The sequence below is a fragment of the Morone saxatilis genome, unplaced genomic scaffold (genome assembly GCF_004916995.1).
Source record: "Morone saxatilis isolate NCDOM2014 unplaced genomic scaffold, NCSU_SB_2.0 Contig5, whole genome shotgun sequence".
NCBI classification, from domain to species: Eukaryota; Metazoa; Chordata; class Actinopteri; family Moronidae; genus Morone; species Morone saxatilis.
Window position 1 is genome coordinate 15926921 of NW_023340095.1, and position 818 is coordinate 15927738.

Genomic DNA, 818 nt, shown 5'->3' on the forward strand with positions numbered 1-818 from the left:
ATACACACTGCCAGTTTATACATCATATCATCATATTAATCAAATTTTGTCTGAAACAGCCCTGCAATGAACACCACCTTAAAAAAAGCAACAGGATTTTTTTGATGATCAGTGATTTACTGATTAATGAGTGCTCGTCCAGCTTTGTAGAGTTTATTATTTTGTTGTTGTTTTTTTTTTGGCTTTTTAATGCCTTTATTGGATAGAGACAGCTGAAGATTGACAGGAAAGGTGGGTAGAGGGGGTGAGTAGAAAGAGGGGATGACACGCAGAGTTTGTGCAACTTGGTGACGGCTGCCAGTCAGCCAGTCATAATTCAGGTGATGGTGGAGCAAGACTAATGTATTCTTTAAATGCTGACAAACACTTAATCATCCATTAATAAGTTGATGTGCAACAACATTTTAATATTTTATCACTTAATAACTACTCATATTTCAATACAAATTCTATATAAATAATTTAAAGGGGACATATTATGCTAATTTTTGTAGGTTCCTAATTTTATTTTGTGTGTCTATTAGAATAGGTTTACATGTTCTAACACATATTTTTTCTCATACTGCCTATAGCTGCAGCACCTCTTTTCAGCCTCTGTCTGAAACGCTCTGTTTGAGCTCCTGTCTCTTTAAGGCTCTGCTTCTGAAAAGATTGGTCGCTCTGATTGGTCAGCTCTGACGAGCTGGCACAGCTTCCGTGTTCCGCCTCAGCGTTGCCGGTGTTTTGGCAGGCAGCAACCTCACTGTAACCTAGTTTAGCTGCACTTTTTTGTTTGAAATCGCAGACAAATAAACAACATCGACAATCAAGATTACAGC

At 37.9% G+C, this 818-nt stretch overlaps 1 protein-coding gene across 3 annotated transcripts in view; it reads right to left on the reverse strand.

Annotated features, from left to right (window-relative positions):
* si:ch211-214p13.3 (cell adhesion molecule 1) overlaps positions 1 to 818 on the reverse strand; it is a 13959-nt gene that overhangs the window by 4920 nt on the left and 8221 nt on the right. The window lies entirely within an intron of this gene.